This window comes from Homarus americanus, unplaced genomic scaffold (assembly GCF_018991925.1).
Source record: "Homarus americanus isolate GMGI-L3 unplaced genomic scaffold, GMGI_Hamer_2.0 scaffold32929, whole genome shotgun sequence".
Lineage (NCBI taxonomy): Eukaryota > Metazoa > Arthropoda > Malacostraca > Decapoda > Nephropidae > Homarus > Homarus americanus.
The window spans coordinates 18,637,842-18,663,551 of record NW_024737097.1 but is presented as its reverse complement, the minus strand read 5'-3'; the positions used below and the strand labels follow the sequence as shown (position 1 = coordinate 18,663,551).

Below are 25,710 nucleotides of genomic sequence, written 5' to 3'. Positions count from 1 at the left end.
AATAATAATAATAATAATAATAATAATAATAATAATAATAATAATAATGATAATAATAATAATAATAATAATAATAATAATAGTAATAATCCCCTTACCAGTGCACCACAATCTACCAACGATGCACCACAATCCTTGAACAGTTCACCACAATCCATCACCATTACACCACAATCCCTCACCATTACACCACAATTAGCCATCATAGTGACGCTGTAGACAACAAAAAATTCCTCGGTACAAAACTCACTTCAGGTAATGGCTCTCAGGGCTAAAAAAAAAACAAAAAACAAAAACAAAAACAAAATCAAAACAAAAACAATAAAAACGAAAATAAAAACAAAAAACACAAAACAAAAACAAAAATACAAACAAAATCAAAACAAAAACAAAATACTTTACTATTTGCCAAGGTCACTCGTTATTGCGCTCGTAAAAACAAAAACATAGCGCCTTATGAGTTGCTGCGCACGGGGACTATTGGACATGTTCAATTGCGTGTGTTAGAAATTACTTGCGCGAATGAGTTACACTGCGCATAGGGAATATTGCGCAAGTGAGGTATTTAAAAGTTCGATTGCATGGTTACTGCGCATGAGATACTGGATATTTCAAGCAACTGCGCAGGGGATTGGCAATGTGCAGAAAACTGGCTTCATAAACTACTGTACAGGAGTAACTGAAACTCCCCAAACACGACACCTACACACAGGATACACACACACACGCGACACCTACACACCACACCTATACACACACACACACACACACACACACACGACACCTACATACAGGATACACACACACACACACACACGACACCTACATACAGGATACACACACACACACACACACACGACACCTACACAGGATACACAAACACACACACACGCGACACCTACACCTACACACACACACACACACACACGACACCTACACACCACACCTATACACACACACACGCACACGATACACACTACACTCAGCAACAATCAGAGGGGCATGTAACTTCCTCTCGAGTCAAAACAAGAGTTACTGTACCAAGACAGGCAGTTAATGGTATTCAGGTCCCCAGCTGTGACCCTCTATCAGGAGCCATAACTCTGCCGGGGTAATGACACCAAAGGCTGATTATCCCACCTAACCTAACCTAACCTAACCTAACCTAAACAAACCTAACCTAAACAAACCTAACCTAACCTAATCAAATCTAACCCAACCGAGCCTAACCAAATCAAATCAAACCAAACCAAACCTAACCTAACCTAACCAAACCGAGCCTAACCAAATCAAACCAAACCAAACCTAACCTAACCTAATCAAATCTAACCCAACCGAGCCTAACCAAATCAAATCAAACCAAACCAAACCTAACCTAACCTAACCAAACCGAGCCTAACCTAACCAAACCAAACCAAACCAAATCTAACCCAACCGAGCCTAACCTAACCTAACCTAACCAAACCAAACCAAACCAAACCAAACCTAACCTAACCTAACCTAACCAAACCAAACCAAACCAAACCAAACCAAACCAAACCAAACCTAACCTAACCTAACCTAACCTAACCTAACCTAACCTAACCTAACCTAACCAAACCTAATCAAATCTAACCCAACCGAACCTAATTTAATCTTCACGTAAAATAAGCCGGGGTTTAATCTGCAGATAATCTCTACTAATACTAATCCTTTATTATTTGATGTGAGTTGAAGGAGCTCATACAGATCTGGGACACATGCATGGACGCACAGACGCAGGCATGGACGCACAGACGCACGCATGGACGCACACACACAAGGAAGACAGGGACAATAAACCTCCACCACACACCACAAGGCTTCTCACACACCTCTCTGCTGTCATCTGGGGTGTGTGTGTGTGTGTGTGTGTGTGTGTGTGTAGTAGTAGTAGTAATAGTAGTGGGCGTGTGTTGTGGGGTAGGTGAGGAGAGATATAATAATGGAGGGAGAAGAGGAGGAAGAGGAACAGGAGGAGAAGAGGAGGAAGAGGAACAGGAGGAGAAGAGGAGGAAGAGGAACAGGAGAGAAGAGGAGGAAGAGGAACAGGAGGAGAAGAGGATGAAGAGGAACAGGAGGAGAAGAGGAGGAAGAGGAACAGGAGGAGAAGAGGAGGAAGAGGAACAGGAGGAGAAGAGGAGGAAGAGGAACAGGAGGAGAAGAGGAGGAAGAGGAACAGGGGAGGAGAAGAGGAGGAAGAGGAACAGGAGGAGAAGAGGAGGAAGAGGAACAGGAGGAGAAGAGGAGGAAGAGGAACAGGAGGAGAAGAGGAGGAAGAGGCATAAAGTAAAGAAAAAAAAAAAAGAAGCAAGAAGAAAAAACGAAGAGAAGAAAAGGAAGAAGGAGGAGAGAGGAAGAGGGAGGAATGAGAAAATACCAAGAGGGAGAGATAAGGAAGAAGAGATATAATACCATTGAGGAGGAAACCAACAAATGCGGAAGCAAGCTCTCTCTCAACACCACTACCACGTTGGATAATAATAATAATACCAATATACAAAACTTAATGAGTCCCAAGAAACAGCAATACTCCACCCAATGCTCCACCACCACCACCACCAATGCCTTAATCCCTCCACCAATGCTCAATCCCTCCACCATTGCTCCACCCCCACAATATTCCACTTCCATCCACCAATGTTCCCCACCACCACCACCACTTCTCAGACTAACCAGATTTTGAACATTTGTTTGGCCGGGTTAGCAGTGTGGCCTGAGGTATCCTGACGCAGCACCTCCTACGAATACTAACACCGACCTCAAACACGCTACTGACGAAGGGGCCCCCAAGAGAGGTCCCGTTTGTTTTATCTGATTACAGTGAAACCTCTCTTTAACGGACTATATAGAGGAGAGTCCGTTATATAGAGGGTCCGTTAGATATGAAAACCCCCATCTAAGGAAATATATAGAGGAGAGTCCGTAATATCGAGGGTCCGTTAGATATGAAAACCCCATTTAACGGATTATACGGAGACAGAAGTACGTTATATGGAGGTTTCATTCTAAGACCTTGCTAAAAGCTCGTGGGTCTTGGCTATGGGTGCACGTAAGGCATAGGTGCACATAAGTCAGTCATAGGTGCACGTAAGCAAGCCCCAGTGCACGTGAATAAACCCCCAGAACACGTAATTAAGCCCTAGGTACACAAGCCCCCAGGTGCACGTAAAGTATGCTCCCAGGTGCACGTGAGGTATGTTCCCAGGTGCACGTAAGGTATGACCCCAGGTGCACCGTAAGGTATGCCCCAGGTGTACGTATAGTATGACCACAGGTGCACGTAAGGCATGCTCCCAGGTGCACGTAAGGCATGCTCCCAGGTGCACGTAAGGTATGCCCCGCACGCCCCGACACCCGATAACTAACCCCGGGGTAGGAAGTTGACCCGGGGTGGCAGCATTAACAGGCAGCCGCAGGACGCTCCACCCTCAGCCGCAGGACGCTCCACCCTCAGCCGCAGGACGCTTCACCAACAGCCGCAGGACGTTTCACCAACAGCCGCAGGACGCTTCACCAACAGCCGCAGGACGCTTCACCAACACAATAAGGATATACTCGCTGGGGTGCTCAAGATCCTACGATACTGCCAACGCCTGTGATGAAGGACTCTGATGACTACTGTTCCTCCGCCTCCTACTTTTCTTTATCCTCTTCTTCATCCTCCTTATCCTCCTACTCCTCCTTTTCTTCTTCTTCTCCTCCTCCTTCTTCGCAATTAACCTCCTACTCCTTTCATCATCCTCCTTAGCTTTCATTCTCCTCCTTCCCTTAATTATTTCTTTTCTTCCTCCTTCTCCTTAACACCTTTTCTCCTTCCCCTCTCCTCTTCTTCCCCCTTCCCCTCCTCTTCTTCCCCCTTCCCCTCCTCCTCTTCCCCCTTCCTCCTACTCCTCCTCCTTCCCCTGACGCTCGTGCTCAATAACGGTGCCCACAATCCTACCGCCGGACCACTTAACAGGAGGAGATAGGATGCTGCAATATACTGACGGCCGCAGGTAAGAGGCTGCGGGAGCACTGCGGTATGGCGGCATGACAAAGGAGGAGGAGGAGGAGGAGGAGGTCAGCCGGTTGTATTTACAGAGAGAGAGAGAGAGAGAGAGAGAGAGAGAGAGAGAGAGAGAGAGAGAGAGAGAGAGAGAGAGAGAGAGAGAGAGAGAGAGAGAGAGAGAGAGAGAGAGAGTAGAAGAAAAAATGAGGAAGAGAGATAAAGTAGGAGAAAGAGGAAGAAGATAAAGGACGGGGAAGGAGAAGAAGATAATAAAGGAGGGAGAGAAGGAGGAAGAGGAGGAAGGGGTGATAATGCAAGAGAGGGAGGAGGAAGGAGGAGTAAGAGGGGAAATGGGTGATAATGGAGGAGGAGGGGAGGAGGAAGGGGTAATAATGGAAGAGAAGGAGTAAGTGGATAAAATAGGAGGAGGAGAAGACAGGAGGCATAGAGGTGGGGGGCAGCAGTAGCACTAGGCTGGGCACCGACCTTGTGCCTGTCTCCTCCTCCTCTCACTTCTCTCCCAGCCACCCCCCCTCTCACACTTCTCTCCCTCCCTCCCTCTCACTTTTCCCTCCCTCCCCACCTCTGGTTTCTTTCCCTGAATCACCTCCCCCCACCCCTCTCACTTCTCTCCCAGCCACCCCCTCCCTCTCCTCTCACTTCTCTCCTTCCCCTCCCCATCCCCCCTCACACTTCTCTCCCTCCCTTTCACTCCTCTCACTCTCCCTCCCTCCCTCTCACTTCTCTCCTCCTCCCGTCTCACTTCTCTCTCCTTCCCTCTCACTTCTTTCCCAATCACCTCTCACTTCCTTCCCTTTCCCTCCCGAGTACAATGACTTAATCCCTTGAGTACAATGACTTAACCCGATGAATATAAGTTGATCTATTCCACTGAGTACGGGAAGGAAGGTTAAGGCATCGTACTCAAAGGGTTAATAATATGCAATTACCTGGAGGCTTCAACAGGTAAGGGAAGTCCTCTCTCTACCTTACGCCAGGTGTACCAACCCTCTCTAGATCTGGAGGAGGGAGGGAGAGAGAGAGAGAGAGAGAGAGAGAGAGAGAAGAATCACACACACACGCACACACAAATCAAACAAACAAACAAAAACATCAACAAACAACTCAGATTTAACTTGAAACTTAATGAAAATGAAAGAGAATGAAAAGAAGGAAGGAAGGAAGGAAGTTTTGAAGACGAACTCCAATTAAATTCTCGTAAAATGTAAGAAAAAAAAGTTCAAGTGGTGGTAATTGATTAAGAGATGTTACCTGTGTCTTACCTGTTGGTTCATTATATTATATACTTTTCGTTATAAAAATATAGATACTTTTTAATAGGATAATATATATTTTTTAGAGTATTATGTATACCTTTTAGAGTAAATACATGTATACTTTTTCCAGTAAAAATATGTATACTGTTTCGAGTAAAAATATGTATACTTTCACTATCTATACTTTTTGTATTTTTTCAACAATGTACTGAGGATTTTTCACGAGAATAGGATTTTGTTGTTATAAATGAGAGTTTTTCTTCGGGTAAAATAATAGGACTTTTTTTTTTAAGATAAATAATAAAAGTTAGAGAAAAATGGAATAATTGAACAAATAAATAAATAAATAAAATTGAATAAGTAAACAAGAAAACAAAATAACCTAAAAATACAATAAATAAAAAAACAACAAATGGCTGATAAACAATAAACTGGGGGGGAAAAGAAGACAAGAAGAGGGTGAAGAAAAAGGGGGGAGGGGAGAGAAGAAAACGAGAGACCCCCCCCCCCCCCAATTATCTTTACCCTCCTAGAAGAAAAAAAATCAGTAAGGGACTTGTTTTCGTTAGCCCCAGAACAAACTTCCCTAGTCTTTCCCTCGGTATTGTTTTTTCCCCTATTTTTTTCCCTGCCAGCGCGCCATGGTTCGTGCAGCGTTGCCAAGGTGTGTGTGTGTGTTTTCCTTCCGTATATAAATGAATCAAGTGTAGCCGCAGGTGTGGGCGGATGAGGTGTGAATGTGGTGGGATATATATGAAAGGGTCAGGTGTGTAGGCGTGTTAGGTCAGGTGTGTAGGAGGAGGTGTGAACTTGGTGGAATTATATATATATATATGAAGGGGATCAGTTGTGTGGGCGTGTTTGGGCCAGGTTAGGTTAGGTTAGGTTAGGTTAGGTTAGGTTAGGTTAGGTTAGGTTAGGTTAGGTTAAGTAAGGTGAGGTTACATTAGATTGAATTTTGGTTAAGTTAGGTTAAGTTACGATAGATCAGATCAGGTAGGGTAAGGTAAGGGTAAATTAGGTTAGGTTGGGCCAGGTCAGGTCAGGTAAGGTTAGGTTAGGTTTTGCCACATAACCCCAGCCGTCCACTTCAGCCTCACTCTGAACTATATTCCCACTCAATTTTCTCGCTCACGGGGCCAGAAAACCCGGCCGACCGATCCCTCGTATCCGGCCAGCTGATGTCTTATCCGGCCCCGATTATCTTGTATCAGAGAGCGTCCAACACAACGTAAACATCCTATCTAACTACGGTTATGTGGTGAGGTAGAGAGAGAGAGAGAGAGAGAGAGAGAGAGAGAGAGAGAGAGAGACTACCATGTTATATCTACGACTTCCTTACTACTCCAGATAAGAGAGAGAGAGAGAGAGAGAGAGATCACCATATTCTCTACAAACGATGGGAAGGAGGGATTACCACCAGGGAGTTTCTTTGATTTTCCAGAGTGGAGGGAGAAGGGGTGGAGAAAAGGGGGTGGGGAGAGGGAGGGAAGGGGTGGGAGAGGAGGGAGGGAGGGAGGGAGGAGGGGGGAGGGAGGGAGGGAGGGAATGATGGGGAGGGGAGGAGGAAGGAAGTGCAAAGTACAGCAGGCCGGGGAAATTGATAATCCATCTCCAGCTGCGTTAAGCGCCCTGGGCTGGCTGGGCTCAGTGACGGTTTACTACCACTAACATATTCCTGGTCTGTGTCAACTGTTGTTTTACCTGTTTGCGTCTTTGTTTGGGTGGTGTGGTGTGGTGGGTGGGGTGGGTGCGGGCGTGGTGGGCGTGGCGTGGTGGGTGGCGTGTGGTGTGGCGTGTGGGTGGCGTTGTGTGGCGTGGCGTGTGGTGGGTGGCGGGCGTGGTGTGGCGGCGTGTGGTGGGTGGCGTTGTGCGGCGGCGTGTGGTGGGGTAGCGTTGTGTGGCGTGGATTTGAGTTGAGGTGAGGTGACGTAACGTGGGATTCCGTAAACAAAGTTAAATTCTCGGGTTCTATCATGGAGAGATACCTCCATGAGTTCTATTCTCAAGGGTTGGGAGAGGGAGGGAGAAAGGGTTAGGGGGGATGGTGAAAGGGTTATGGGGGAGGTTGAAGGGGTGAGGGGGAGGGAGGGTGAAAGGGGGGAGGGGTAGACATAGGAGCCGTGGATGAGAGGTAGACATAGGAGCTGCGTAATCTTGTGTGGTGTTTCAACAGGTGTAGTGGTTTATGGGATTACCTGATGATTACACAGCTTAGATTATTTCACCTGAAGCTTAACTACCCTAACCTTACCTAATCTTACTTAACCAATCCTGTAACTTAACCTAACCTACCCCAACCTAACCTAATCTAAACCTAACCTGACCAACAGGTGATACGAATTATGAAGCTTTGGCTGGGAAAAGAGACGAGGGTTGATTACATAATAATGCTCTCTCTCTCTCTCTCTCTCTCTCTCTCTCTCTCTCTCTACTTTATTTGTCAACACTGAATCCTTATCTATTGCATTCCAGCTATCTACCATACTGGCCACGCACATCAGATGATAACAATTACCTGTTATCTAATCATCCTTATCTAAGTTCTGTTTATCTGGGAGTCTTCCTTCAAGATAGTGCCAGCCTTGAGTGCCAGCCTTGAGCGCCGTCCCTGTGTAGTCTTAGTGAAGTCAGTGGCTATATTACTATTTACGTTTCTGAAGTAATAAAACTACGTCTGTCTGTCTGTCTGTAGCCATCGTTGACCATTAAGATTCTTGGGTTGCTCTCTCTCTCTCTCTCTCTCTCTCTCTCTCTCACACACACACACACACATGCTCCCTTTCCTTACCCTAAACGACATATTCATTACACTTAATCTCCCTTATTGAACACAGGATTACCCACTCCTTGCCCTCTCCTCCCACTCATCACTCCTTGCCCTCTCCTCCCACTCCCCACTCCTTGCCCTCTCCTCCCACTCACCACTCCTTGCCCTCTCGCCTCCCACTCACCACTCCTTGCCCTCATCTCCAACTCACCATTCCTTGCCCTCTCTAATCCCACTCCCCACTCCTTGCCCTCTCCCATCTATCATCCTCGGCTTTTCCCTTCACCCATTTACAGAGGTGTATGGACATGGAAGACTCTGGAGGGAAAAAACTAATTCCCTCTCTTTCTCTAATCTCCGTCTCTTCTGTAATCTCTTGCTCTCTCTCCCTCTCTAATCTCCGTCTCTTCTCCAATCTCTCTCTCTTTCCCTCCCTCTAATCTGTCTCTTCTCTAATCTGTCTCTTCTCTAATCTCTGTCTCCTCTAATCTGTCTCTTCTCTAATCTGCTCTCTCTCTCTAATCTTTCTCTTCTCTCTCTCTCTCTCTCTCTCTGGTCTGATGGTCACCCCGGCGTGGTTCCCCAGTTCCGCTTTAAGTCTGGGCGCTGAGTCCATACCTCAGTCTAACGTCCTTACCTCCACCACGGACGCCAACACTACCACGTCCTTACCTACACCACGGACGCCAACACTACCACGTCCTTACCTCCACCACGGACGCCAACACTACCACGTCCTTACCTACACCACGGACGCCAACACTACCAAGTCCTTACCTCCACCACGGACGCCAACACCACTACGCCCTTACCCACACCACGGACGCCAACACTACCACGTCCTTACCTCCACCACGGACAGCTATACTAAGTACACCTCCCCCAAATACACCTAAAACACGTAAACCACTCACCATGTACCTGCAAAACGGACACCTAAACTACTCACGATTAAATCACGAACGCCTGCATCACGGACCACCTTCAAAAACGTTCCCTCAAGACGTTCTGGTACCTTTAAGCCCCTCGCACGTGTGTGTGTGTGTGTGTGTGTGTGTGCGTGCTCGGCCATCCTGTTTGTATACCAGATAAATATTTATAAGACTGAACATTTAAATTTAGTGAAGATTACCTCATTGGGTTGGGTTGGGTTGGGTTGGGTTGGGTTAGGATTTATTGGTTGAGGGGGTAAGAGATGGTTTGACAGCACTCCGATATAGTCACCATCTGAGTGACAAAGGTGAGGTAATGTATCACACAATATTACCTGATACGTCGACACTCAGGACCAATCCACGGGAGGACAATGACAAACCCGAATTTCGTGTTTTGTTGTCCAGTGATTCAGAGATACGGCATCCGGGTGACTCTCAGAATCAAGGGTGGAGATGGGGGGGAGGGGGAGGGAGGGAGGGAAGGAGGGAGTCAACGATTTCTCATTATGATAGGTGACCTTAGTCGACCTCCACTCCTAGGATGACCCGGCGTGACCTCCTCGCCCTTCACCGCCGGCCAGGTAGGGCGGGGGCGGCTTCCCCACACCCACGCCCTCCACCGTATATGACAACATTGGAAACCCGTTTTCGACTCGAGGTTCATCACGTATTTTGTTTATGATGCCTAATAAGTCGAGCGCACAAAGCAGCTAAGATCTAGCAAACCACCGCTCAAATACTACGATTCTCGAAGCTCCCTACTTAAGAGTTCTTCCTAAGTCGCCTGGCAGCATGCTTGAAATCCTCCGAGAAGTTATTAAAGAAACTGGTTTTGGTGGCCGTATCTGTGACGGATCTCTCGAGGCAGTCCCTTAGATAAGTTTAATGGCTGTCCGGCGTAATCTAAAGACAAAAACCAAGTTCAAATCGATGTACTGTAAAGTCCTGGCAAGTGACGATTTAACTTTAATTGACTGATACATCTCGCAGGTGTATCAAGGTGGCGGTGGTGGACGGGAGGTACAAGATGACAGCAGGTCGGGGCGCCGCTCACACGACCCGCTCCGCTCCTCGCTAATGTGAGCCGCTGATACTACCACTGATAACTGAGAGGGCAGTCAGGCAATGTGGACACAACACGTCTCTACCCAGCATGCAGTGCAGCGGCCTCACCCTGGTATGCTCCACTCATTCAGCTATTTTATCAAGCAAACAGTTGTGGATACCTGTTTAAGTCGCTCGTTAATTGCAATAAATTTTTACGTCACCGTCTGGTCAAAACACCGTCTCTTGAAGTGGTTCAGTTCTGCTTGTGGTTCAGTTTTGCTGGGGAGTCTGTGAAGCAAGATGGTCTACCTGTTTAAACCACTGTAAACTGCTGCATCATCACGGGGCCCAGTGTTGTTTGTGGCAAGTGAGCGTCACAACTGTTATGTTCTGGTGTACAGAGTCAACACTCTTTAAATCTTTTAGAAATCAAAGAAACTTGATAGGTCACCGGGAGGTCAGCCCAACACACCGAAAAGGGAGCAAGCGTGAACTCCGCTATCTAATCTAATCCGCTGCTTCTCTGTTGGGCGCTGTAAACGCTTTGGCGCTTCGGCTTGCACAGGACGTAAGGTGTGTCCAATAAACTAGCCCCCCTGGCGGGATAAATCTGAAATATGTATCGTCCTTGTAGTCACCTGATGTCTCCCTGGGAACTTTGTGGACAATTATTTGGTTAATGTGTTTAAATCAGTTAAGTATCAAGTCATCACAGGGATACTTACTTTAGATGTATTATATTGTACAAAATAAAGCTAGTCAGCAACCCCGAGAGAGGAAGTACCTGACACTAAAACTGACAACACCTGTTACGTCACCAGGAGTCCAAGACACCATTTGATGACACCAGTACTGGTCGACCGGCTGGCAGGAGTAGTACCTCACCCTCAGCTGGTGTGTGGACCTCGCACGGTGAAATAACTCACTTACATCATTAGGTAACTGTTGTCTCAGCCCTCACCTGCCTCTCTCAGCTCTCACCTGTCTCGCTACACCTGTCTCTCCACACCTGTCTCTCCACACCTGTCTCTCCACACCTGTCTTACGTCACCCTCTGTATCGCTTCCTCCCTTCGTTGAGGCTTATCCATCCCCTGATCTACCCACACGGCAGTGAAGGAAGAGTGGAAATAACACTGAAAATGGCCCTCGTACACTGTGGACTAAGGAGACAGAGTGACCGACACTGAAAATTTATCGCCTTAACTACACTAATTGCCAAGTTCAGTACCCAGTCACAGATGGGTGAACTGGGGGGTGACCTGTCGTGCCCACCAGCCACACTAAAGGCAGACAATTAATCCACCTTGTTGTCAGACCCTTGTGTGGTGCCACTCCCCTAGTTATTACTTCTCTTCCCTCAAGATTCTGGACCTTTGATCTAACTCACACGAAGGTAAAGATAATACTACAAAAAAAAATAGATAGATGAAGGAGAGTTACATCGTCAGGTGGTCAACACACACACACACACACACACACACACACACACACACACACACACACACACACACACACACACACACACACACACTGACGGTGTATTGGAGTGGAAACTGTACCTGGTTCATATATATTTCATATGTTTAATATTTCTCGTCTAATGGATAAACTAAGCATTGTGAACGTTACTTAAAGAACCCCAAATACCGAAAAAGATAAATAACAACAACAATAACCATAACAACACTTTCAATCACTTGTTAATTTAAATAAAATACTCTTCACCAGGTAAAATAAATATCTCACCTGTATATGAAGACTAAATTACAGGTTAATTACAGAAAACCAATCACCTGAAGAATCACCAACTCAATTCATTTCACCTAAAGATTAATCACCTTAACGCTAACCTAACGCTAACCTAACCTAACGCTAACCTAACCTAACCTAACCTAACCTAACTAACGCTAACCTAACGCCCGCTAACTAACGCTAACCTAACCTAACGCTAACCTAACCTAACGCTAACCTAACCTAACGCTAACCTAACGCTAACCTAACCTAACGCTAACCTAACCTAAAGCTAACCTAACCTAACGCTAACCAAACCTAACGCTAGCCTAACCTAAAAAAAGTTAGCAATCTCGTAAATGCAGCTACCATCAGTGTCCCCCCCCCCCTCACGTCGTGTAAACAAATGAACAGACTATTAAAATCACCAACTCCGGGGAGAATACTGCTGCATCCAAGTCAATTTCAACTCTCCCGCTATCAATTTCCTCCTACAGAAATAACGAGGAAAGAGTGAATTGTATTTCCATTAGGTTCTTGTCCTGATTACACTCACTCACTTGCTCGTTCCCTCCAATCACTCACTCGCTCGCTCCAATCACTCGCTTGCTCCAATCACTCGCTCACACGTTCCACTCTCACTCAACTCACCCAATCACTCACTCACATGCTCACTCGCTCACTCAATATATTGGATCACGTGAAGATTTATCGACATCCACACGCTTATTTTACCACCTGATAATTAATCAAACACTCAAATGCTACCTGGGGGATTAGATTAGGTTAAGTTAGGTTAGGTTAAGGTTAGGTTTAGGTTAGGTTAGGTTATGGTGCCTCTTCCCGTGATCCAATAGTTCATTTCCCAGGACCCAGACCTTACCTGAATCTACACGAGCAAGGTAAGTTAGTTACCTGTCTCTTAATTACCTGTCATGATGTACCTGTTGTAATTAATTGATTCATAATTCTAACTTTATCGATTATTTTTCCTTCTACCTCATTTATTATCTTTACAAGTATCTTTATCTTTCATAATGTCTTTATTATCTTTACGACTATCCTATTACCTCTCTCTCTCTCTCTCTCTCTCTCTCTCTCTCTCTCACACACACACACACACACACCTACATACTTAAGGAAATACCTCACAAAAGATTTCCGGTGCCGTCAATTAGTTTGTAAATTATGACTCACTAAACAGAGCTGTAAAACTTATCAATAATAATAATAATAATAATAATAATAATAATAATAATAATAATAATAATAATAATAATAATAATAATAATAAAACAACAACAAACATTCCACACGTTCACAACTGCCTAAAAAAAAATAAAAAAATATATATAAAATCCAGTTTAACTCCCCACCCCCTCCCACCCAGTCCACAAACATCACAATAGTGTTTATATTTACTAACACACAATTACCATAAACACACGGCCAACACACTAACACTTTATTAACACAATTACTGCACTTAACAACTTGCCGCCACTTACTGCCTCTTGGTGATAAGTCTTATATCTAGTTGGGTGTGTGTGTGTGTGTATGTGTGTGTTGCTGACGCGTGTGTACATAGTAAATTAATGACGTGTGTGTGTGTGTGTGTGTGTGTGTGTGTGTTGCTGACGCGTGTACATAGTAAATTAATGACGTGTGTGTGTGTGTGTGTGTGTTGCTGACGTGTGTACATAGTAAATTATTGACGTTTGTGTGTGTGTGTGTGTGTGTGTGTTAAACATATACTTTCCCACGAGCGAACACACACACACACACACACACACACACACACACACACACACACACACACACACACACACACACACACACACACACCATGGCGCAATAATTCCCAGGCAGTAAAACACGTATACACCATATTCAATCACGCCAAGGAGAAAAATGTGGCAATCACGAGAGAAGAAATCAATGACACGTACAGTCACACACCACAGCATTAAACCAAGGACGCAATCACAGCACTAATACATTCACAGTGCGAAATGACGCAACCACAGCACTAAATAACGCAATCGCAGTACTAAATGACGCAATAACAGCACTAATGATGCAACTACATCACTAAATGAAGCAATCACAATTCCAAAGACCTGCTCCATATAATCCCAACTAATAAACTAATCAATAACGAAATCACAACGTCAACAAAAACAAACGGGTAGATAGATCTTGAGTGGGAGGAGGAGGGGGGGGAGGGGGGTGGAGTGGGAGTGGGGGGTGGAAATAAAGGAGGAAGATGAAGAGGAAAGAGAGGAGGAGGTGGAGGAGGATAAACATAAGAAAGTGGTGAGGAAGGTTTTTTTATTTTTATTTTTTTATTGGGCACTCCCCTACATCCTTGTGTAAGGTGAAGCGCAGAAGCGTTTACAGCGCCCAACAGGGAAGCATGCTAAGTTCATGCTTGCCTTTATGTCTCATGAGTCAAGGGCGTTGAAGCCTGAAGAGTCAGTGGTTTATGTCATCAAGTTATTGGAAGCTCCAACAACTTGTCCCTGAATACGAATTGGCAACTTTCGACTAACAACAGGTACCTACTTTACTGCTAGGTGAACAGGAACTAATGGGGGCTAGTAAGTGTGTCCAAACAACTTCCACCGGCCCGGGAATCGAACCCGTGACATCTTGCTTGCGAAGGCAAGAGCGGTACCACTCTACCACCAGCACCCCCGGTGAGGAAGGTAAGAAGAAAGAAACGAAGGAGGAGGAGGAAAAAAAGAAGAGAAGACAAGGGAGGGAGAAGAACATAAACAAGAAAGACGATGAAGGAGAGAAAAATGGTAAACAAGAGAGAGAGAGAGAGAGCAGCTCTCTCTCTCTCTCTCTCTCTCTCTCTCTCTCTCTCTCTCTCTCTCTCTCTCTCTCTCTCTAACCCAGGGTTGCGTAATGTAGCAAATGATATATAAATCAGAGGCACACGCCCAGTCTATTAGCCAGGGGGGGGGAGGGAGGAGGTGCGACGCTCCTGGGACAGCCAATCATGCCATTCTATTTACATCATCACACCCCCCACCCCCATCCCCACCCACAACCCACCCGTAACCCACCCACCACCCACCCACAACACACAGGGTGGGTGGCTCCCTCAGATTACTCTCTCTTTCACGCATTCCTACAGGTCTCTCTCTCTCTCTCTCTCTCTCTCTGCGGTTGGGTACGTTATGTTAAGTCTCGGTGCAATTTCAGAAGCCATCTTGGTCGTTATGTCAGTCTGTCAGCCAATGTCAGTCAGTTATTAAGTCAGTCAGTCAGTCAGTCAGTCAGTCATTTACACTACCCACCGAAACCAATCAGAAGAGAGAATGAAAATGACCTCGGTTAATAAAGGTCAAGGTTCAGTTTAAAGTTCCACAATCCAGGTGTTAAAACTTGACCTCTGTTATCTTAGGTCGAGGTCAACATTGACTTGTACTTGACTTGTCTATTATGAACGGTACATGACCTGATCCCTCCCACGTAGAAAGCTTAGGTCAAGGTCAAGAAGTTGAGCTGAAATGTTTTGAGAGAGAGAGAGAGAGAGAGAGAGAGAGAGCACAATTGACTTCATCTCTTTATTTTATGGAGAGGTGTGTGTGTGTGTGTGTGTGTGTGTGTGTGTGTGTGTGTGTGTGTGTGTGTGTGTGTGTGTGTCAATGTGTGTGTGTGTGTGTGTGTGTGTGTGTGTGTGTGTGTGTGTTAATTTTTACATCAATCAGTCATTAAATTGTACATAAATCACTTCTGAAATTTACTCTACTCGAGTTTAAAATCAATCACCGGTTGACTTTTAAACCAATCACGAGTTGATTTTTACACCAATCATCTGTTGATTTTTACACCAATCACCTCCTGACATTTAAACGAATCACGTGTTGACTTTTAAGCCAATCACGTGTTGACTCTTAAGCCAATCACGTGTTGACTTTTACACCAATCACGTGTTGTCTTTTAAACCAATCACGTGTTGACTTTTAAACCAATCACGTGTTGACTTTTAAACCAATCACGTGTTGTCTTTTAAACCAATCACGTGTTGACTTTTAAACCAATCACGTGTTGTCTTTTACACCAATCACTTGTAGTATTGCACATCAATCACCTAGGAGAATGAACACGAATCTAATAAACGGGTCAGTGTGTTGTTTGGTCACAGGAAGAGGAGGGGAAACACACACACACACACACACACACACACACACACACACACACACACACACACACACACACACACACACACACACCTTGGTTGGTCCAGACAGTGCACATAACTATTTAATGAATAAGACAATGCTGAAGAATATATGTATGTATGCAAACGAGACAGTGTGTGTGTGTGTGTGTAAGTTTGCAGCAGAGTCGCCAGCCAGGCAGATGTGTGTTGCTTGCAAGATCTGCATTACATTCTGACAGGAGGAAACCGCTAACATCACCCTGGTTTAATTAAAAAAAAGAATTACCCCCAAAAAACTATTATTATTTTAATTTTATTTTCCAAGGCTTTTTTGTTTAGTGTGTAAAAGACTTAAATGTTATCAGATTAAAAGCCTTAAAAGTTCGGTCTGTTATTTTCGCTATTCTCCCACTCTCAGACTTACAGTGAAACCTTTATTTAACGGACTATATACATATGAAAGTCCGTTATATCGAGGGTTTGTCAGTTGTGAAAACCCACATCTAACGAACCATATAGATATGAAAGTCCGTTATATCGAGGGTTTGTTAGTTGTGAAAACCCACATCTAACGAACTTTATATATATGAAAGTCCGTTATATCGAGGGTTTATCAGTTGTGAAAACCCCCCTCTAACGAACTATATAGATATGAAAGTTCGTTATATCGAGGGTTTGTCAGTTGTGAAAACCCCCATCTAACGAACTATATAGATATGAAAGTCCGTTATATCGAGGGTTTGTCAGTTGTGAAAACCCCCATCTAACGAACTATATAGATATGAAAGTCCGTTATATCGAGGGTTTGTCAGTTGTGAAAACCCCCATTTAACGAACTATATAGATATGAAAGTCCGTTATATCGAGGGTTTGTCAGTTGTGAAAACCCCCATCTAACGAACTATATAGATATGAAAGTCCGTTGTATCGAGGCGTCTATTAGTTATAAAATCCCTCCACTAGCGGATTTTATAAAGAAAAGTCCGTTATATCGAAGTTTCATTATTTCTAGAACGAGTAACAATATATCTGCATGTTCGCTGATGAAGGTGTTCGTTAAATGACATAAAAGAAATCTAGATAAAAGACACAAGGTGGTATTTTATTTTTTATTTACTTTTTTATTTATCTTTACTTTTGTTCGAGTAGATTGGGGACATCGTTAAGGAAATCCAAAAAAAAATTCATCGAGGTGGAGCAAGTTTGTGGACGGTGGTGACGAGTGTTTCAATGTAGGATGTTTGGGCCAGGGTGGTTAGGACCTGATCTGACCTGACCTGACCTGACCTAAACAAAAGATAACCGAACCTAACCAAACGTTCGCTCACCGTATCAACGTGAACCCAACCGATCTTCCTCACGTCTCTCCATAACACACACACACACACACACACACACACACACACACACACTTTCAACACTTATTAAAAAAACCCAACAACTTTCGACTGATTATAATGTGTTACCTCGTTCAATATATCAAGTTAATTAATGAACTGTGGGAACTTGAAACTTGCTCAAGGTAAAAATAACAAAATAAATAAATAAAAACTTAAATCTTGAAGGTATGAACTTGGAGGGGAATTTTTTTTGCCTTCATAAACTTATATTAAAAAAAGTGAAATTTCTGATCAGGGTCTTTGTAAGTAAGTGTGATTTGATTAAGGGAAAGTTTAGGGCTCTCTTATATTGTGTTGGAGTGTAAGGGGTTTAGTGCATGTAATTTGGAGTGAGTCTCTCTCTCTCTCTCTCTCTCTCTCTCTCTCTCTCTCTCTCTCTCTCTCTCTCTCTCTCTCTCTCTCTCTCTCTGGTGCAACACTATACCCAAGGTCATGATGACTCGTATGGTTAAATTCACCACCATAATGCAAATGTGGTTTCATTATAGGTGAACGAGCAAGTGGACATCATCATCATCATCATCATCATCTGTACACCTGACTCAACCCATTGGCAATTAACACACACATATGACCTGCCGTGTTTTACATATAGATAGCTTTTACATGTATAATTCTGGCTGTACCTTACTTATATATATATGACTTTTTGGTTACATGTGACTTCAGGATATTTTTAACACAAACATACTATAATCACATGTATAGTTTGGTAATATCACAGGTGTATATATATATGAAAGGGTTAATTATAATATTATATACCTTGTTATATCGCTAACTTACATGAAACGGTTAAATATATATGACTAGGTTAAATACACATATGACTGGATTATATATATATATTGCTAAGCTGAATATTTGTCACAGGTGATTTTTTTTAAAGAGATACAGTTGCTCCCATAGCTCAGATGTACACACACACACACACACACATACATACACACACACACACACACACACACACACACACACACACACACACACACACACATATATCCTTATGTAAATAGCACAATATATTATGTCGAAAATATAGAACGTTATAGCAGAGGTAAATAATTAATTGTACCTAATTTACATTATACACAGGTCAAAATAATTAGATATATTTAATTTACGAGTATACTGTATCTCCTTTATGACTTAATATATCGTATACTTAACTAAAGACCACGCGATTTATCCTATTTAAGACCTACAGTATATAATAACATACCACGTAATGAATGATTGTTATACCCCAATTAAGACTTATTTTATAGTATATCTCCATTAAAGACCTCTCCTTCCCTTGGTATATCACGTTAAGACCACAAGGTATATCCAAATGAAGACCTACTTTACAGTTTATCAAAGACTACCTCTCCACATACCCATTTAAGACCAGTTACTCCCACATACACAGCAGGACCTACACAGCACGACCTACACACCACATACACAGCAGGACCTGCCCCACATACACAGCAGGACCTGCAGCACGACCTACACACCATACACAGCAGCCTACCCCACATACACACAGCAGGACCTACACAGCACACCACACACCACATACACAGCATGACCCTACCCCACATACACAGAACGACCTACACACCACATACACAGCAGGACCTACACCCCCACATACACAGCAGGACCTACACCCCCACATACACAGCAGGACCTACACACCCCATACACAGCAGGACCTACACAGAACGACCTACACACCACATACACAGCATGACCTACACACCACATACACAGCAGGACCTACACCCACATAAAAGAAAGGAGACCAGTTCCTGTATCTCCGTGGATTCATCGTATCAATCGTGTTACGGTGAGGTTACTTGAGCCTACACGACCCCGGCCAGGTAACGGGAGACTACCACAACTACAACTAATACCACAACTACAACTACTACCACAACAACAACTACTACTACTACTACTACTACTACAACAACTACTACTACTACCGCTACCACAACTACTATCACTATCGCCACCAGAACTACAGTCACCAACACCACCACCTTTACCACAACCTTCTTCACCACCACCGTCAGTAGCAATAAGTAGTAGTTATATTAAGTACTACAGTAGATCTTTCCCGCCACAGTAGCACTTCTCTTCGCTCACCTAACATGTTTTTTTCCCGTGTTCCGTGTTTTTTAAGCTGTTTTTTTCTTCCCAGCTAGGTGTTTGCCTTTCCTGACCTGACTGCTGGATGTTGTGTAAGAACGCTGTTTTATATTCTGAGGGGGGGGGTGGGGGGTTGTGCTTACTTAGTACAATGTCAGTGTGGTGGGTGGGTGGGTGGGTTGAGGGAGGGTGGGGTGGGTTGAACACTTGTTGGGCCATTATTCACCCACTGTCTTTAAACTGGCCAAGGTCATCGTCGAGTAGAGAGCAGCGTCCACCTCCTCCTCCTCCATTAGCCTCATCACTACAACCTCCTCTTCATTCCCCACTCCTTCTCCACCCTTACCACCACCACCTTCCTCCACCACCTCCACCAACACCACCACCTCCACCATCGTCACCACCACAACCACCAAATACTCACAACACCGGCCACAACAATAACGTTTACCTCTGAATATTATTACCTTCTGTTTGTTATAGCGAGGAACGTTTTTACCCAAGTCACCTTAAACGTTTCCAAAAATAACCAAATTAAATATATCCTAATTTAACCTAACCTAAGGCTATCCTGACCTAACCTAACCATAATAACGAGGGCCAAAGCTTTTATTTACCTGTATGCCACAAGATTGTCTAAAGCTTTTTTACTAGGCGTCAGTAATTAATAATAATAATAATACGTCAGAATCACTTCCATAAACAACAAAAATAAATCAGGAATGCTACGGACTCTAGTGATAGGCATGACACTTGACACACACACACACGACACACCTTGACACACTGACACATACACACACTAACACGTACACACATTTGACACACACTGACACGTACACACATTTGACACACACTGACACGTACACACATTTGACACACCCTGACGCACACAAACACACTTGACACACCCTGACACATACACTTGACACACACACTTGACACACCCTGACACTCGTTCTCCGATTCACATGAAGATTAGCCAATCAACTTAGAGTATTTCACCTGATGATGAAATACAATCCTAACGATACCTGGGGAGGGTGAGAGGGAGGGGAAGAGAGGGGTGAGGTGAGGAGGAGGGGGGGATAGGGAAGGGGGTGAGGGAGGATAGGTGAGGGAGGGGTGAGGGAGGGGGAGAGGTGAGGGTGGAGAGGGAGGGGTGAGGGGGAGAGGGTTAAGTTACGTTCACCAAGTTAGGTTAGGTCATATTAGGTAAGGTGAGATTACTTTTGGTTCGAGAAGGTTAGGTTAGGTTAAGTTGGGTTGGATTTGACTAGGTTAAGTCAAGGTCAAGTTAGGTTTACGTTAGGGTGAGTTAATCTTCAGGTGAAATAAGCTTAGGGGTACTAATGTTCATGTGATCCAGCTCTCCTGACCACACACACACACACACACACACACACACACACCTAAGAACTACTTTCATAATTCGAGCAACGGAATTCGACCTTGGTGTGGGGGAAGACAACGAACCCTGTGTGTGTGTGTGTGTGTGTGTGCGTACGGCAGAAGGATATGTTAATCACAAACGGGTAAGGCTCCTGCTAGTCTGCATACGCAAGCATGAACTCCGCATGCTTCCCAGATGGGCGCTGTAAACACGTCTGCACTTCACCTTGCACAAGATGTAAGGGGGTGCCCAATAAACTAGCCCCCTCAGGAGCACTTTAAAGCAAAAAAAAAAATCTAAAATCTGCATACACTGATGCCCGCCTCTTATAGGGTAGCGAGAGGGAGCTTTTATAACTGTGAAAGTATATGTCCCACAGGTAGACGAGAGAACAGGTAGAGGTGACCAGATATACGCACATCAAACCTATAGTGTACAGGTATACGCACACCAGACCTATAGGGTACAGGTATACGCACATCAGACCTATAGTGTGCAGATATACGCACATCAAACCTATAGTGTACAGGTATACGCACACCAGACCTATAGGGTACAGGTATACGCACATCAGACCTAGTGTTCAGGTATACGCACACCAGATAGATAATGTACAGGTATACGCACATCACACCTACAGGTATAGGGCTAGGCTGATCTACATAGTGTTATGGCTAAAGGTAATATGTCACAGAATATAGTCGACTTGGTAGTGTCTCTCCCGCACGCCTTAGTCTGTCTGCACCTTCCACTCAAAATGTACTCGATCTCAAAAATGTACTCAATCTTCTCTTTTAAAATGTACTCAACGTTTAAAATGCACTCCATTTCGTCTTTAAAATGCACTCGACCTCATCCTTAAAATGTACTCAACGTTAAGAGTGCAGTCAATCTCATACCCATAATGCATTCGACCTCTTTAAAATGCAATCGCCCTTAAAAATGCTTTCTATCTCATCCTTTAAATGCACTCAACACACAGACACACACACACTCGACCCTCCACACACACACAAACACACGACCCTCCACACACACACACACACGACCCTCCCCACCCACTCACGGATCGTTAAAACACTGTCTGGAATCCAAACAGTTCTAACAAGGCAGTTTTATAGTGTGGCGTCAGACCTTTAAAACACCATTAAAATGTGATCTTATCAACCAAATTCAACCTAAAAAAAAAAAAATACTTCCCCAGTGTTAAAAAAAAATCACAAATTTGGTCCATTTAAAAGCACAATTATTTCACTATCAATTGCTAAAGGTTTCTTATATACTGTGTTTTGGTTGACCTTTAAAAATGACCTTTAAATTTGACCTTAAATTACTCCCTCAAAAAAAAAATTTGTCAGTGGTGATAATTTTAGACAATGAAAAATTAAAAATATATTTGATCTATATTAAATAATTATTGTTTCTAAATTACTATATGAACATAAATACCATAAAATTTTATATTAATGAACAACTGAACATAAATGAATACAATACATACATACATTGAACAATACAATATAATTAGTTCAATGCTCATAACACAACGCCTAACACAACCATATCACCTTGTCTGTGTTATATCATTCTCATTCATACTAACAATGTTATGTGCCCGCCTCACATAAAACCAAATACTATGCCATTCAACTCTGCCGTAACACATGATGGCTGAATGCAAACCACAGCGAGTAACTGCATATCATGGTGACTGTATCATGTTAGTGGTCAGGTCATGTTAGGGGGACTCCTATATCATGGTGACTATATCATGTTAGTGGTCAGATTATGTTGTTGGTGCGTGTGAATCACCACCTTGTATTATGCTCTTAACACCTCCTCCTTAACGCATATATGACGTCAAGCAAGAGTGTAAACAAAAGTGGAGGGGAGGAGATTAAGAGGAGGCTGTTGGTGGTGGTGGTGATGATGGCTGTTGTTGTTCTGCTGTGTTGTGTAGAAATTGGCAGTGCTAAAACTCTAACGAAAAATTTATTTATTCTGTCGTCATCTGTGTGTGTGTGTGTGTGTGTGCAGGCAGAGAGAAAGAGAGAGAGCGAGCAGTGCTATGAGACACACCCACACACACAGAAACACCTCCTTACCATCTAGATTGTTTTATGTCACAGCAACAATGTCTACGTGGCAGGAATGTGGCACGTGACATATTTATGTAGTGAGTCTCTCCTTGAGTAGCTCAGTCGTTCCATACTCCTGAGACTACCTGTGTGCCGTGTAAATATAGGAACCACTCATCATTGAAAACACCTCAAGGTTCAATGTTTCTCGCAACTACTCGACCATAATGTTGCATGTAGTTAATGACAGTTTTCTGGTGATGGATGACTAAGGTTCTCTACCAAGTGTTTCATCACAAGAACAAACAGACTTATAAGTACTTTCTGGTTACTCTACCTGTATTTCTTCAACAGTGGCATAACTGTATGCACTGGGCAGACGTCACCTCATAATAATTGTAGTCATTTGTGCTAATCACACCACCATTCCGAGGAGGTCTTCCTCGTGCTCAAGTGAGTGTTAGTGTGCGTGGCCCCTGTGGACGTCCGCCACATTCCTATACTAAAACTTGTTCATTAGGCATGTCGACGGCTCCCTCCTCTCCTCTCCTCCCACCATACACACCACAGCCCGAGCTGGATGGGGGAGTGTGGGGGAGCAGACCACAAGTTTTTGCTCCATAACCTCAGTACTGCCACACTGCTTACAAGTCCACGACCGTGTTTATGTACCAAACACTCGGGTGGTCCACCAGTACCATTGACTACAGGAGTGGAGGCAGCCGTCACACAACAAACACGGTGTTGGTGCTGCTCCTGTGGCACCTGTGGTTTGTGTTACAAACCCTGGCTGGTCCAGATGGAAGGAGGGGGAGGTTCACAGTCGGGTGATACGGAGAGAGACGAACACGCCGCTATTGTTTATCAACGTGTCCTACACCCTCTCATACTTATTTACCCACGTGAAGCATTACAAACGCCTCGTAATACTTCCTCCACACAAACACACAATCATTTGTCTTTTATAATATTTTTCCACAACTCTGCGACGGAGATTATTATTTTCTTGATATCAAGAAACACAACGAGGATATGTACCAATGGCAACCGCGGTACTGAGCAGCACGTGTGGTTAGTGGACAGCAGGTAAGTGCAGCCGTCACTACCACCGCCACGCCGACACCACACCACCTCACAGCTGGCTCTACACAGAGCAACTGAGTTCTCTGCTCCTCGGTAGGTAGAAACTGGCTAGTGAATGGCTGACTGGCTGAGCGGCTGAGCTGGCTGACAGTGGCTGGGCTGGCTGAGGCGGCAGGTAAGGTAGGCGGTGGTGGAGAGACTCCAGGGACCCGGAGGCCAGCGCCTTCACCTGCCACTGTGGAGAATAAAGGTGTTATCAGCCAGGATCCTGACGACACACTACCGGGCCTGGTGACACCTGTCGCGTACCTGGTGACACGTGAGGATTTCCTGGTAACTTCCTCCCAGCTTTCACCACCACTTCTGCGTACCTGATGACACGTGAGGACCTTGGCCACCATACCAATTACGTGGTGACGCGGAGGCCTTCCTGGCGATATCCTCCGGGCCTTAACCACCACACCAATTACCGGGTGACACGGAGGTCTACTTGATGACGACATCCTTTAGGCCCTTCATCATCACGGCTCTTACGTCACCGTGATGGTGGTGAGATTGTGACGGTGACGACATGACGGTACTGGGTTAATAATGATGGTGAATGAGTGTCCTTCTATACCTAGCTAATGATAGTGTTGTTGATGCCTTATACGGTAAAATGCCGAGAGAGAGAGAGAGAGAGAGAGAGAGAGAGTATAAATCAGTGTTATCTTGTAGTGACAGTAAGGTTGTAATCTGGTTATTACAACGTCGTAATTCAGTCTGATAACAAATGCGGTGAAGCAAATCTTGTTGTTTGCGAATAAAGTGATCTGGTTGTGGTTGAAGTGATCTGGTTGTGGTTGAAGTGATCTGGTTGTGGTTGAAGTGATCTGGTTGTGGTTGAAGTGATCTGGTTGTGGTTGAAGTGGTGTGGGTTGAGTTTATGGATTGAAGTGTTAATGGTTGAAGTGGAATCTTGGTTGTGGTTGAAGTGGTGTGGTTGTATTGGTTGAAGTGGTGTGGTTGTGATTGAAGTGTTGTGGTTATGGTTGAAGGGTTGTGGTTGTAGTAACGTGATACAATGGACGTGTTGAGGTGATTTAAGCAAGGTAAGGTATTTAGTTGAGGTGATTTATTTGTGGGTTTAATAATATGGGTTGTAGTTGTAGTGACCTAATTGTGGTTGTGATGCGGTGATTTAATTGCGAGTATGGTGATGTGCTCGTAGTTGTGGTGCTTTAATTGTGGTTGTAGTTATCTAATTGTGGTTGTTGTGATCTGGTTATGGTTGTGGTGCTTTAATAATAGTTGTGGTGATCTGGTTGTAGTTATGACGATCTAATTGTGGTTGTGATGTGGTTGTAGTCGTGACGTGGTTTTGTAGATATGACGTGGTTGTGGTTAGGTAATATGAGTAAATGAGGAAGAACCGGTTGTGACAGCGGTAAGGTTGGCTTCTCAGGTTAAAATCTCAATCGACTTTCCAACAAGAGAGAACAGAAAATAATTAGAATAAATGGTGACTGGTGACATATAATGGTGAGTAATGGTGATAATTATTAATATGATATTGGTGTCTATGCCGCAGCTGGTGATTTAAATTGATGGCGATGATTACTTAAGTCTCCCCTCTTAAGACTTTTTATCTTCCGTTTTCTGTGACTTTTTTCCCTCTCATATATAGTTT

General features: G+C 44.1%; 1 protein-coding gene across 1 annotated transcript in view; it reads right to left on the bottom strand.

Moving 5' to 3' along the window:
• Window positions 1-24,506, bottom strand: part of LOC121873264 (cAMP-specific 3',5'-cyclic phosphodiesterase, isoforms N/G-like) — a gene marked incomplete at its 3' end in the record, with an annotated part of 32,186 nt that extends 7,680 nt beyond the window's left edge. The window contains 1 exon segment of the mRNA XM_042376693.1: window positions 23,997-24,506.
• Window positions 24,507-25,710: the final 1,204 nt, after the last annotated feature.